The sequence below is a fragment of the Amblyomma maculatum genome, chromosome 10 (assembly GCF_055883805.1).
Source record: "Amblyomma maculatum isolate TAMU_Amacu chromosome 10, ASM5588380v1, whole genome shotgun sequence".
Classification (NCBI taxonomy): domain Eukaryota; kingdom Metazoa; phylum Arthropoda; class Arachnida; order Ixodida; family Ixodidae; genus Amblyomma; species Amblyomma maculatum.
Window position 1 is genome coordinate 156,930,956 of NC_139353.1, and position 15,133 is coordinate 156,946,088.

The 15,133-nt window shown below is 47.7% G+C and overlaps 1 pseudogene; it reads left to right on the plus strand.

Annotated features, from left to right (window-relative positions):
* The first annotated feature begins 638 nt into the window (after positions 1 to 638).
* LOC146177762 (uncharacterized) lies at positions 639 to 13,940 on the plus strand (annotated as a pseudogene).
* The last annotated feature ends 1,193 nt before the right edge of the window (positions 13,941 to 15,133 follow it).

Below are 15,133 nucleotides of genomic sequence, written 5' to 3' on the forward strand. Positions count from 1 at the left end.
TTCCCTTCATATTGAAGATACCGGTGGGTACAACGACAAATCCTCCCTCCTTGTCAGCCTGCATCAGTTGTAGGTCATTTTGCCTGAAGAAGCGAACCACAGCTCCTATTTCTTGTCGCTTTCTTGCGGAAGAAGGCATGCCAACCGATCTCGACAGAGTATCCACGCTTTCTAAAAGGCACTTCTGCTGGTTCTCTCCATCTGCTTTCCTGGCCACATCTCGATTCACCGCCAGCAAATCGTGGGCTTGTACTGAAGCTTCATAACTATATTTTGGTCCTTTCTTCAGCACACTGGAAATCTGAGGGATAGCCACGTCTCCCAACACCGTCAGGCCATGATTGGCGGTATGCACAGCCTTTCTCGTTCCTGTTTGTTTGAGCAACTGGCTAAGGGTGCAGTTCCACCATCTCTCTGTCATCTGAGCGGCGACGCGTCTATGTACACGTAACATATGCTCGGCAAGCCACCCTGGATGCTGGGCATAACAAGCTAAACGTAACCAGTCCTGGAAAAGCCGGACACCTGAGTGGCCGAGGGTTTAAATATACGTTCCTCTTTCATTCCAATAAACAGTTGGCAGTTAGCGCTCGTCCTGTACCCTGTCTTGTGTGTGTTTTTGTTCGCGCTACTATAAGATGTCTGAAGTACTGCACCAACTAGGCCGACAACACATCTTACTGAAGCATATTTCTTCTACTGCGGGCCCATCTTTATGTGTTTCCTCTTCCTACCCTCAAGTGGACACTTTGATCACGTACATAGTCGCTTCCACGGTCCGAGCAAGGAGCCTCACTTTCTGCCTCAGGAACGGTTCGACGCCGGGGGATGTAAGTGCGATTTGTGGAAATGTTAAGCCATCACCGGGGCATGTTAAGCGTGTGTGCAAGATACTAAGGTCCGAAATGTGGCGGCAAGTCCGGCTTTTCCAGGACTGGTTACGTTTAGCTTGTTATGCCCAGCATCCAGGGTGGCTTGCCGAGCATATGTTACGTGTACATAGCCGCGTCGCCGCTCAGATGACAGAGAGATGGTGGAACTGCACCCTTAGCCAGTTGCTCAAACAGGAACGAGAAAGGCTGTGCATACCGCCAATCATGACCTGACGGTGTTGGGAGACGTGGCTATCCCTGAGAAGATTTCCAGTGTGCTGAAGAAAGGACCAAAATATAGTTATGAAGCTTCAGTACAAGCCCACGAATTGCTGGTGGTGAATCGAGATGTGGCCAGGAAAGCAGATGGAGAGAACCAGCAGAGGTGCCTTTTAGAAGGCGTGGATACTCTGTCGAGATCGGTTGGCATGCCTTCTTCCGCAAGAATGCGACAAGAAATGGGAGCTGTGGTTCGCTTCTTAAGGCAAAATGACCTACAACTGATGCAGGCTGACAAGGAGGGAGGATTTGTCGTTGTACCCACCGGTATCTTCAATATGAAGGCAATTGAAGCACTAAGAAAGAACTTTAGACAAGTCAGGAGCAGCGTTACAAGAGTAAAGAGCAAGGCGGAGCGATTGTGCAAAGACTTGGGCCTTTCACAATTGTCAGCAGCGATTGGCAAGTGTAAATCTGACCCGTTAAGTGTATTTTTTACAGCAAAGACTCACAAACCGGATATTCCGCTTCGAACAATTGTCAGTGAAAAGGGCTCTTGGCAGATCCAGGTCAGTCGGTTTCTTCTTAAACAATTGAACAAGCTGCAGGTATTTGACCCTTTCGTCACAAAAAGCTCGAACGATGTAACAGAGCACCTGGGGCACAACCAATCAATCGGGTTCGCGTTTTCAGTGGATGTCGTAGACCTTTTTTACTCCATACCACACGCGGATTTTTTCGCATCGGTAAGGGCATTTGTGGAAGAACATGGAGAAGTGTTGTTCCAGAATTCTGTAGGCATGTCATTAGATGATTTTATGACTCTTCTGGAATTTTACCTCAGCAGTACCTTTATTTCATTTGACAAAGAGCATTATCTGCACCGCGCGGCATTTGCATTGGTTCATGCGTAGCACCAGTACTAACCAACATCTTTTTATCGCATTATGACTAGTCATTGACGACAGCCCTAGATGGCACCAAGATTTTAAAAGTGTTCATATACGTGGATAATTTTCTAGTTCTGTTGAGCAAAAGCCATGCTATGACGTACCAGGATACGGTGAATGATGCTTTAAATCAGTTTAGGCAGCATGGCAAAGGTTTAACATTTACCCATGAAATGCCTTCGAAGGACTGCCTACAGTTCTTAGACATCCGCATGATCATTTCGAACAGCAATGTTTGCTGGTTGTATCACCCCAGAGTCCAGAAGGGTCTGTTGCCCTATAGTTCGGCACACTCGAAAATAGTTAAGAGGGGGATTGTCGCTCTCTGCCTGGAATCCGCTCTCATGAAGTCGTGTCCGCACAAAATGCAGAATTTTTTTAATGATCAGGTGGACAGGCTTTCTTCTGCCGGTTTCCCCTGTGCGATCGTGGCGGCTGTGGCTGAGACATTGCTGCAAAAGATAAAGGGAAAAGCGCGACAAACGGCTGAAAGCAAAGGTAAACCTGTAGTCATGCCGTATGTGCAGAAGGTGTCGCACAACCTGAAGAAGGTGGCGGGGAGGTACAAAGTGCCGATGGTGTTTTCAGCAGCTTTCAAAATGGCAAAGTTATGCCCCCGTATCGCCAAACAAGGAGCAAAAAAGAGCGCCTGTGGCAAGAAACATGCTAGGCGCTCTGCAGAATGCGCCATCGGAGTTGTCTACGAGATGCCATTGTCTTGTGAAAAGGTGTATGTAGGCCAGACTGGACGCTGCGTGAACGATCGTCCACGGGAACATGACTTATCATTAACAACTGGGGAAGGCTGTAATTTGGCTAAGCATTGCGTGTCATGTAGGGGTTGCCAGCCTCGACTGTATGAGATTAGGATTCTTGGCAAGAGCCGCAATTCACTTGCACGTGAAATCATGGAAGCGTACTTTATAAAGATAAGAGGGACTGACTGTATCAGTGAGTCTTCTGTAGTGCTCTACAGCAGTGAGGTATCTTTCCTCGATAATATGATCTGAAATGAGTATTCCATTGTCCACTGTTTGTAACCTGCTTCGGACGACCTGTCTTTGGTATTAGTGGCGTTTTTTTTTTATATTTTTAGATATAGATTTTTTACCTTGTTGAATTTTTAGATTTTGACTGCTTTTGCTCCGTATACATGACACTGCCTTTCCTACGAGATATTGACTGCTATTGCTACAATTGTTTGTTAGTTACCCTTGGGTTTGGTTTTTTACCTTGGTCTTATCTTGGTGGTTTTTTTGTTAAAATGCTTTTGTTACCTTATTGATTGTTCTGGTTTTTTATGGCTTTTTGTTAGACTGCTTTTGCTTTGCTATGGACACTGCGTTTACTACGAGGGATTGACTGCTATTGCCTCTTTGCTAGTTACCTTTGGTTATTGCCTTGTTGTGAGCTCTAATTTTTACGTTGTTTAGTTTTGAATGCTTTTGCCTCAAGTCTTCACACTGCTTTGCTACGTTTGACTGTTGTTAAGATCTGTACCGTTTATTTATCGCTTCCTTGTTCACACATGCCTAGGCTTGTCATTGATGAATTTTGATACCGGGTGGGGTGAGTGCGATTGGGGCTATGAACACCTGAGTGGCCGAGGGTTTAAATATACGTTCCTCTTTCCTTCCAATAAACAGTTGGCAGTTAGCGCTCGTCCTGTACCCTGTCTTGTGTGTGTTTTTGTTCGCGCTAATATAAGATCTCTGAAAAACTTTCAGGGAGCTTCGGGAAGCACATTTGATGAACCAATATACCCGCCTCGTACAGAGTGTCGGGTCGCCGCCTTCTTGCCCGGCTGAACATTCAAAATAAACAGTTCAAGGAGGAAAGGCAGCGCATCCAGAACTCTGGAGACGCACCCTCAGAGTGCGGCCTCTCTCTGCCAACATGTCACGAGAAGACCATTATGGGCGCCGCCTGGCGCGGGCGGAAGCCTTAGCCCGCCATTATGGCAGCAAATCAGGTGTTCTACGTGGATGCCTCGAGACTACATCCGGCGGGCTGGTTTACGGCCGCAGTCGTTCACAACGGGATCACATTCGATAGCCTTACATTCAAGGCCAAATCTATAACACATGCTGAAGAGGTAGCCATTGCGCTCGCTGCCTCAGATCACACTTCTAAATATATCATCACCGACTCACGAGGGGCTTGTCGGAACGTCGCCAAAGGGTGGACCACCCCTAGCACATAGAATATTTCACAATTGCTGTCGGGACACGGACCCCGCGGCTCCTAGCTACTAGGGTCTTGCAGGGAACGAGGCAGCTGACGCAGCCGCCCGCGCGCTTTCTCTCCGAGCAGTTTCCTCGGGACTTGAATCGGCTGAGGGCATCGATTCCAATCCGGCCTACACATTCAAAGATATTGTAATTTTTTATCACAATTCGCATCGCAAATACCCTAATCCCAGCAAAGGGTTAGGAAAATCGAACGAGCGAACGGAAGGCTGCTCCTGCGCCTCTTCACTAACACGATGCTGTGCCGGGCAGTACTTCATTTTGACTCCCAATTCACTGGCCAGTGCCAGTACTGTGGGGAGGTGGCTGACACCTACCACATGGTATGGGCCTGCCAACGAAACCCATCCCTTTCCCCCATCCCTAACCCTTCCCGGGAGGACTGGGAGGCGACCCTGCTCGGCTGCGGCGACCTACAGGCCCAAAGGGCCTTAACGCGGCGTGCGCGGGTGGCGGCAACCGCCAATGGGGTCCCTGGCCAGGGTCTCCACCCAGTATTGTAAGGCCGAGGCCCTTAAGGCTCCGCGTCAAACCTCCAAATACGCAATAAACGTTTTCACCACCACCACCAATGCCACACTTGAACGCGCGCTAAGGAACGCCACACGACAGGAGCGATGGTGCACCGTCTTAGCTCACACTTGCCGCAAGGGTTGTAGTGACGTACTGATATTTTACGGCCACACCTCTCCACATAGGATGTTACGCTGCAACTGCCAGAAGATGTCCTTCACCCCCGCCACACACAGCACACCCGACCAATTCTTGCCCTAGATCTCACAAAGGCCTTTGATAATGTCCGTCACGCAGCCATTTTAGATGCTCTCTCATCGCTTCACGTCGGCTCGCGTGTCCACCAGTACATATCCGCCTTTCTTAGTCATCGCACAGCAGAAATCACCATCAGCTCGCTCTCATCTCCATCTTTCAAAATTACCCTTATCCCCATGGCACACGCCCACAACCAAATCCCTGCCCTGTCCCACTCCTTATACGCCGATGATATTACACTGTGGACCGCCACAGGTAACATTGGCGCCATGGAAGATACATTACAGGCCGGAGCAGACATTGTAGTATCATTGCCGCAAATGTCGGTTTGGCTTGTTCCTCTACCAAATCGGAGCTTCTCATACTCCGACCTCCTAGGTGTCGTGCAAACAAAGGCCCTCCTGCCCCCATCTTCTTGACAATTGACAACACCCGGATACCAGAAGTGGACAACATCAGGATTCTTGGTATTCTGATACAAAATAATGGCAAGAATACCGCAACTATCACTAAGCTGACGGTGATGGTTCATCAAACAATCCGCCTCATTCGCCGCATAGCCAATCGCCATCGTGGTATGCGCGAGCATGACCTCAGACGCCTTATACAGGCATTTGTCCTGAGCCGTGTTGTGTACTCGCTCCCCTATCTTTTCCTCACGCGGGTGGAGAAAGACAAGGTTAACACCCTTATCCGACAGGCGTACAAGGCCGCCCTCAGCTTACCCCGCTACACTTCCAATGAACGCCTTCTTGACATGGGCATCCATAACTCCCTAACTGAGCTCACGGAAGCCCACCGCTCAGCCCAGTTGGAGAGATTATCATCTACCCTCACCGGCCGGAACATCCTTGCTCGCATCCATCTCTCACCTCCCGGTCACTACTCTACACAACATACACTTCCCCCTGCGATACACCGCGTTCTTAAGGTGCATCCCCTGCCAAAGAATATGCACCCAGAGCACCATGCCACTCGCCGCAAGGCACGCGCAGAAGCTCTTCACAAACACTATGGCTTCCAGCCAGAGACCGTTTACGTAGACGCTGCCTCATACCCCTACCGCCCAGCGTTCGCCCTCAGCGCTGTTTCCAACTCTTTGCAACTGGTCGCGGCCGGTACAACTTTTGCCTCCACTTCCCTGGAGGCGGAGGAGGTGGAGGTTGCCCTCGCCATAGCTACTACCCGAGCCACAACCATCTTTAGCGATTCTAAATCCGCCGTACGGAACTTCTATCGCGGTCGGATCTCTGCCCCAGCCTTCCGGTTCCTCGCCTCCCTCCCCCCACCCGAACACCCTATTCAACCAATATGGGTGCCCGCTCACACGGGTCACCCAGGCAACGAAGCAGCTCACTGTTTTGCTCGAGGATACGTCAGGCAAAGAGGGACTGCACTGCCTGGGGAGATGATAGCGAGCACATGGTATCCTATCACGAAATCTCTCTCCATTGCCGTGCTCAACAAACCAACTACCCTCCTCCTCATAAATCTATGACTAAGTTACAACAGGTGACGTGGCGCCAACTTCAGTCCCGTACCCCTGCTTTCTTATCTTTGATTCATCCAGGACTGTTCTCGCCGCAGTGCACCCTGTGTGGGGCACATAAAGCTGAGTTTGAGCGTATTATGATCAAATGCTCAGAATTCCACCCTCCAGCCACTTGGCAACTCTCCGACCTCGAGCGATGGGAGGCTGCGGTGTCCAGCTCTGACCCGGCCGTTCAAAAGCGGCTGACGGACTGGGTTTTGGGTGTCGCTGGGAAGCCCCAGCTTCCGGCCACAACACGCAGCCAAGAGTCGACCCGTCACTAGCATGCAATCCCTTAAGGCTCCCAAATATAAAGTTTTTCACCACCACCACCACTTGCTGGAGAAATTGTGAAAGATACTGCGCCCTTCCCTCCCCGTAAACAAATTATATATAGATGTAGTACTGCAACGAACGCCGATAAGAGGCAAATGATGAGAGGCAAATGATAGGAGAGGAAGGGTAGGCGTTCGTCATTCTCCTTTTAAGAGACATCTAAGAGACCTTTTAATTTTTTGTTCCTACCTTTAACCTTTTCCTTATAGCTTGACCCCGCCGGGGTGGTGCAGTAGTAAGATGCCCGACTACTGTGCCGGAGTACCTGGGTTAGAACCCGGCCTCGGTAACTGCGCTTCGATGGAGGCGAAACGAAGAAGGGTTCGTGTCCTGTGCGCTGTCAGCGCACGTTAAAGATCCCCAGGTGGTCGAAATTACTCCCTATCCCTCCACTACGGCTCCTCTATCTCTCTTTCCACTTTCACTCCCATCTTACTCCATTCTCTTATGGCGCAGTTGAGGTGTCCACAGAAAACAAGTGAAACAGTTATCGCGCCTTTCAACCAATCAGTTTAAGATGTCCGCGGAATGTTGTGGCAGATACTGCGCCTTGACTTTCCTGTAAACCAATATGGCTGCGTTTGGGCGAGTTGTTTATCCATGTTGATCCTGAAAAACGCATAAAAAGCACGGATTTCAGCGCTCAAGTGTCCTTCTTTTGCTGTTATCCGTGTTTTTAATGCGCTTTTCAATATCAACCTATAAACAAATCAGGGCTGGACAAGATAATTCGAAAAAGCATCTTCGATACCGATACTCGATACCCTGCAAAATTATATTTCCGAAGCCTTTTATCCCGTGTAAGAGTGAAGCATAGCCGCGTGGACTCAAGCATCCTGAAGGTAGTATCGAAGATACATGTATCTTCGATACTGCCCATGACTGAAATCAATTTGAAATGCCGCTGATGCCTGCTGTACTGCGCCTGCTTCTGTACGCTGTGTTCTGCGGCGTTCGAGAAAGTGCCCAACGAAGAGCGCCTCACGGACGCCTGGATCGAACGCCCGGCGGGACTAGTTTCGTACAAGGGGGGATGGATAACAACTTTGATCGTCCATCATAAATGGAGGCCCCCACTCCCTATCCCCGGCACGTACGCCTAAAGTACGGGGGCCGGAGCCTCCGCGAATAAGGCTAACATAGGGATTTTGTCATTTCGCGGCCTCGGCCCCCAGACGGACCGGTTTTTGTTGCCGAGCGGGGTCTTCGCTCCGTAGCAGGTCTTCCCGGATCTCTCTGCTATTGATATCTTCCTCGACTCCAGGAGAGTCGGCAAAGTCCCATAAAATGCTGTTTCGGAGAACAATGGACGCAAAATTCTAAAATAAAGTGGGAAATAAAACCGTTCATATAGAAGAGCGAATTAGAATCTGGCGATTCTTTATCCAGGAAAACGGATAAAATAACGTCATCATAACAAGGTTAGCGCGAAAAAAAACCTGCATGAGAGAGAAAGACAAGACGACGCACTACTGGTAACTGAAAATTTTATTGAAGAAAACACAAAACGTATAGTTTTTCTGTCACACCACCTTCCGGCTCCCGCACATATCGGAAGGATAGGTTTTATCGCATGACAATGATATCTATGTGAAACAAAAACTGATTAAGGTTACTGAGTCTTTAAAAGCTTAATCACAATAAAACGCGGTTTTAAAGGGAGAATGTAACATGTTCTATAGAAAACGAGGGGACGAAGCGGCATGCAAATGCAGAACCCAGAAAAAAACAAACTCCTATGTACCGAAATAAGTATTTTGTTGCGCGATTACTTCGCACCACAGCGGAACAGACAAGGAACTGTGGTGTACCGCCAAAGTGATGCGGAGTTGATAACGAAGGAAATGTAACCGATGAAAATGCAATAAATGCTTAAAAACGAAATGCACACAAAACAACATAAGTCTTCATAACAACGGTTTAGTCCTATTATAACACCATGAAGAGCAGAATAATTAATACCTTGTTCTTTGCTCAAGCAAAGTACTCCAAAGAGCCTTATTCAGTTTTATATACGAAAAGAGAAGCGTCACTGACACAATTTTGCCCCTTCTTTATGATCAAAAAAATTCGAGGAGATTTTGGCGACTAAAGTGATGAAGGGCGAAAGCCTCAGTGCTGCATTCTGCTACGCGACTGTTGCTCATGTAGCTATGAATGCTGCTACAAGTAAAGCGAGCGACTACTCTCACATTCTGCGAGTGCATTTATGCTGCTAATTGTATCCTTCGTTCTACGTGTACTGTTATGCGGTTGATTTTACCGGGTGCGTGGCATTATTTAGTAACTAATTATATATGCAAATGTCACTAATTAGCGATTAATAAATATTTAGGTATCAATTAGTACGTATTATTTTATTAGTAATTATAAGACATTAATAATTATACATATATTGGTGGTGCTCTGTGATTGGTCGAGACATCCATTACGTCATTCCGTCTCGACCACTCAGAGCCGCCGTAAAATCGTGACACTTTTGCAGATGACAACGATGAGGGAATAAAGGCCTTCACCTTAAAAGGCTGCTGGTAGTTAGCGGGCTACACATTCGCGGCTTCTGCCTACAAATAGTTTCTTCGCAAATGGGTGCGCATCAGCGCAGAGTGCAGCCCTTACAATGAAACCAAAGATCTGACCCCTTTCCAGCGCCCATCGGGCGTTTGTGCTCCCTTAACTTATCGTATTAGCAGCGTCGCGGCTGAACAGTGTGGTCCAGATGTGAGTATAACCTTATAAATAACACTTTCATTACATTCAATTTATTTGAGGCCATTTTATGTCCAGTAGTTTCTCTTTTTCTTTGTTGGTGTTTGGTTATATCAGGACAAAGGGTGGCCAAATTACAAGCAGCCGAGAAAATAACAAGTACAATGCTTTGTTCTATAGCGCCGCCAGGACACAAGTGACAGACATTAGCGCTTGTGTTCTTGATGCGCTACGGAACATAACGCATACTCAGTAGCCCGAATCCTCAGCCTGTTACTACTATGTATATTTGGTGGCTCCTTTTTTCAAGCTATGACGTACTTTATGGCAGAAGGGAATAGCCATAGGCATAACCACCTTGTCTTCGGGATCACACGGTTTATTCTTCTTTTCCTTTATGATCTGAAGAAACGACTCAAATACTCAGTCATATTCGTCTTTTCATTTATGCTCTGAAAAAACCGCTAAAATGCTCCCGTCAGAACTGACTGGGGGAAGCCTGTGCTTTGAAATCTCGCCATTTCTAGTTGGGAGCTCGACTCCATGGTGTCCGAGCGTGACTTCACCATTGCTGCCTGTAAAATTCCTGTGGCAATAGCTCGCTTAACTGTTTTCGAGTGCGCCGATTCATAAGATACAAAATCTTTCTGGGCCCGTGGGTGATCTATCTGGCATATTTTGTCTTCCACTTGTGATAGTTCTAAATGCGAAATCTGTAACTTAACACAAGTGGGCTGTTCTTGCATGAATTGTCAAAATTTTTTATGATTGATCTATATTTTGTGTGTCCTTGAATAAAATAATCCGTTGCCAGTAGGGCGGCGTCCTGTCCTCCTCTCTAGTGTCCGTCTCGTTTTGCGCTAACCTGTTCTTGGTCAAAAAGCTAAAGTTTGTACTAGAACATCGGCGGAAATCTACCCGCTGGTTCTTAAAAGAAAGGTGTCATATAACATTTACCCGCATAAAAACAATCGGTATGACCCAACGTTTCGGGACCAGCTCTGTCCCTTAAACTATTTTACACCAATGTACTCCGCCAAGTGCTGGGAAAATTTGGAAGCGAAGGCAGCTGGCCACTACTGCGGGCTCGAACTTCAGTCGCCGCTCAGGAAGGGACCGAGTCGGTCCCGAAGCCTTTGGTTATATTAAATGTTTTTGGTTGATGTTAGCGCTTTCTCAAACTTTGATTAAGGGCTTGTGGTCCGTAGCACATAACAAAGTCAAATGGCGAGGTAGACAACTAGCACCACAAGGCCCAATTTAATGTGCCGCGTTTCTGCAGGCTTGAATTTCTATGATAAGTAACCCAGCTAGTACCACCAGTCATCCTGAAGATGTTGGTTTTGGAGAACGGTGCCTACAGCGGAACCGGAGGCCTCGGTAGTGAGGCGTAAAGGGGCGTCGGCCAGAGTGTGCATGGCCAGAGCAGTGTCATTGCTGTTCTTGGTGGCTCCGTCAGGCCTTCATCAGGTTCATCTTGGCATAGAACCAATGATCATGCCATTTATATCGGCCACAAAACTTCGAATTTGAGAAAGAGAATTCAATATGGGACGGTGCGGCCGTTAGGGAACGATATCCGAATTGCTGGGTTCCCGACTCGGCCCAATGTGCTACCAGAAGACCAACTGCTCGACGACTGCCAAAGGGCGCTTATTTGCAGCATATGATCAAACTCGCGGCGGGCTGTAGCGAGTCGGTTTTCAGAATGGGCGGTGCTGTCGGGAGAACACTCGTATTCCCCTGGTGACTATGTAATGCGTGACAGATAGCGGACTAGAAGCTCGCGGCTCCTCAGCCGTATGATGGCAGGAAACGTGGCCAGAATCGTAGCAATTGAGGCTGACCAAGCTGCAGAGCGGCTGAAAGTGTAGTCGTGGCCCCCGGAGCAAGGATGCCATTCCGAAAACAAATGGGTCGTGTGGCTAGAATATAGGCGAGATCGCATGTCTGCACCTATTTCATAAGTGGCGAGAAATTCCGCTCCCATGATGGCAAACCCAAATCCTTGATAGCAAAAATAGGGTGACTGAGCACTCTCCGTCGGTTGCGATCTGTGAGGTGTTGACCGCCTGAAAAGGCGCTCCTGGCAAAGCGCATCGCCAATTGAGGCGGGACGGAGGCAGAAAGTTAACCTGTTGTAGATGAAACTGCATATAAACTCTAAGACAGAAGAGGCAGTTAGGACAAAGGACATGGGCTAATACGAACTGTGTTTTGGGGTGTGAAACAGGGAATATAAAGAAAATAAGGAGCAGGCGCAACGACACCATACACTGCAAGCACACACATCAGGCGACTGTGACACGATTATGATAAAAACGTGCATGAAGAAACGCGTTCAGGTCCTATGTGCATGTTGTTGTTTTTTCTACATTGGAGAACAAAGAGTCATCAAAGCCCACCAGTTTCGGCTTCTTTCGATCTCCAGCTACTTCCGCCCCTTTATGACAACCCAAAGCACGTGACAATATGATTTAGACATGAAGTGATCTGAAACACAATTTTACTGTGGAAAGGAAAGTTGGAGGTAGGGGAGATGGTCAGCATGTGCTTCCGAGACCATGCCGATCCCGGGTGACACAGGCCTAATCCTCTGCTCGAGATTGAATATCCGGACGTCGCTGGCGTTTCCCTTAATCCACGTGTCGAGGGAGGCATCAGGCGTAAGTTCCCTAGGAGGTGGATTGGCCCAATAAAAAAAAATTATTTGTTGACGAGAAGACTGGACCATATGTTCTGTCTTCTAACCCTCTTGTGATCCCACATGGGCACCAGGTGACATAACACCTCAAGAAGGCAGCCGCAGGCACTATTCTTTTGTGGTGTTCAGCTCACAACAAGATGTCACAGCATTGCCGCCGCATTTCCGGCGTTTGCGAGGGGGTGTAAAAAGAAAAAATGTCATCTCCTATGTAAACCATGCCAGACAGTGGTATACTGCATACTGCTTTCATGTGGGACTTTATAGTAAGGCCGAACTAGCCGCTGCGTCAGTGGTTGGCAACGCAAGTACGCAAATAATTTACAGCATAGAAACAATACCTACCTAGAATATTTTCTGTCATATTTTCGGCGATATGTGCCAGCACATATAGCCCACAAATTGAGGATACTAAACTTTTAGGCAAGAGCGGCAATCTAGAAGCTGGGCTTGTCCTTGAATATTAAAATCGTTGTCTGATCATTGTGTGAGTGACATTTCTGTGTAGATTTCCGAAGCTGAATGTGATTTTCTTACCTCGTTTTTATCAATCGTAGCGCGGTTCGTGATGAGCGTACTTGCTCTGCCTGGTAACATGGAGCTTTTTTGCTCACTGTTTTATCTAATTGTTTCTGTCAAACCCCAATAATAGCAAGTATTATGGCCTGTCTTTCGTTGTATGTGTCTGTTCTATCGTCCACATTTCTTCGCTAACTCATTAATCAGTCCAGCAGCCACGTTTTCTACAATTCCTCCATCTTTATTGTAAGTCGGAAAATAAAGTTTCATTTGATTGAATTAACTTCATGTGCAATATGCAGAACCAACTAATCTGTAAACACGCGCTTTTGAACGCTAACCTGAGCACCGCAGTCAAGGAGGAAGAGGCATCCCGAGATCCTGTCTGAGATATATAGTAGGCGGCTGAGTGTAGATTCAGAGTCACAGGCCGCCATCAGTGACAAGCCGCCGCGTTTCCCGACCACAGGCAAAGATGCCGCCACTGCCGGGCAGCGGTGCCGAATTTGCAGTGGTCTCAGCTCAAGCGATCACTGCCTGGGCATGATCGTTGGCTGGAACTGAAACGACGGCTTAATTGTTAGTGGTAGCAGCGCCGGAAGCCACGAGGAATTGACACTCGCATTGCAGAAGCGGTGTTCTCGAGGCGCTGGGTTTTAGCCTCGAGATGATTTTGCTTCCAGACGACAAGGCGGCGGGCATAAGTCCACCCACGGAACGCGGACAGCAGTTGTTAGAGACATCGTCAGTCAACTCTGCGGTTTATCCGAGGTAACAGCACCTTTTGTGGCCAAGACGACCACGACGTTTTTAGAAATAGCCTCAGCACAGCTTCCGGAGCAGCGGGCTGTTGTCCTGTGGACGGTCGCGGAGCAGGTGTCGGATGCGATCGAGGAGCTGAGACTGCTTACGGTCGCCAAGGCCCTCAGCGATGAACAACTGTTGCATAAGCTGTGCTCCCAGATTATCTTCGGGGCCAGTCCTGTAACCTCGAAGTGGTCGTACGGGGAGGCAGGCTGGGGCATCTTCGAAACGCGATGCCCTCTGGCGCAGATATATGAGCTGGAACCTGGGGCCTGATGCTGCATCCGTGGTTTCGTCATTCGCGTCCATTTCTTCCGGGTCACCAAATTTTAGAGGGGTGGAAACTTATTTTCCCGCGAATTATTTTGAGCGTGACGCGGACGAATCGCGCACATCGGGAACAATATGTCAACTAATTTATTCTACTTAGAGCGTGGCTTCGCGCAGCGTGCGCCAGCGCGTGTCAAGAGCCGAGGCGGTACAACACCGGTATTGACTATTGTGCCGCTACAAATGTAAAGGGGTGTAAATAGCACTTCACAATCATCCCTTCCGAATAAAAACTCTTTATTTGCATGAGCCTACCTCTCCCCTTCGTCATCATACTCGAGCTAGATCATTCTAACACTAGCTTTAATTGTGAAAACAAAAACATCATTATTGTGAGGTATTGCCGCGAAACCTTCAAAAATGTATTTGCTGTTTTTTTTAACAGCCAGCTGCATACGGCCTTATCACTCTGATTTTGGATCACGTATCAGTTCCGTATTCGTTTTTTGTTAATGCTCGATGTCGCGAGTCACACATTTATCAGTTTCATTGTAGCGGAAGATGCACCGAGATTTGTTCCGAAGATTCCGTCCACTCGTGTGTCTTTCTACAATGTTCTAGCTTGTGCTGGTAGCTGTTTGCGACGTTATCTAGATTGTTCTGAGCAGCCTTTAAATTGAGCGTTGACGAGTGTGACGGGCATTCTTTGTTCGACGATCGACGAGCACGTTTGTTGCTATCGCTGCCGCCGAGTTGCTTAGTTCTTTTGCGGGCGCAAGTCAGCCCAATAAAGAGTTCCGTCAGTGCAATCACCGACTCTTCATTTGTGCCATCGACCCTGGTCACCACCACGCGACAATATATTAACAATAGCATTATCAATTATAGAGATTCTTCGTTCTCAGATTACTGCAACGCCTTTATGGATCATGGACTAGGAACTTCATTAACACTATTAACACGTTGGACCAGCTTGGCTCTAGAACACTTATCGGTCACGTATTAACGAACAAATGTTACTTGCCGGCAGGAATTCTAGATTTTGAGGTCAGCGAACCTGCATTTCTTTATCCTACCAATAATTTCTAAATGAGGCCAAAATATAGAAAGAAGCATTCATTCTACAACAGTAAATTTAGTACCATATCAAGAAGCCCTCAATTAACTATTATTAAGAATAACTGCTTCGCTAAAATAGC